Genomic DNA, 215 nt, shown 5'->3' with positions numbered 1-215 from the left:
CCTCACCGCTGCCTCTTTTGGGTCATGTCCCTGCTGTGAAATGCGGCAATAATTGAATAATTGTCAGATTAATTGCAGTTAATGGCAGATGCAAATGACGAAGCGGAGGTCGCGGCGGCGCGCGTGCGGGGCGGAAATTGCACCCAGTGTGGAGGCTGATTGCTGATGTTGCAATATTGATAAGGGAGGGGGAAGTGAAAAATAGTTGTTGAAAT

This window comes from Penaeus monodon, chromosome 15 (assembly GCF_015228065.2).
Source record: "Penaeus monodon isolate SGIC_2016 chromosome 15, NSTDA_Pmon_1, whole genome shotgun sequence".
Lineage (NCBI taxonomy): Eukaryota > Metazoa > Arthropoda > Malacostraca > Decapoda > Penaeidae > Penaeus > Penaeus monodon.
The sequence above is the reverse complement of the archived record's forward strand: the minus strand, read 5'-3'. Positions refer to the sequence as shown.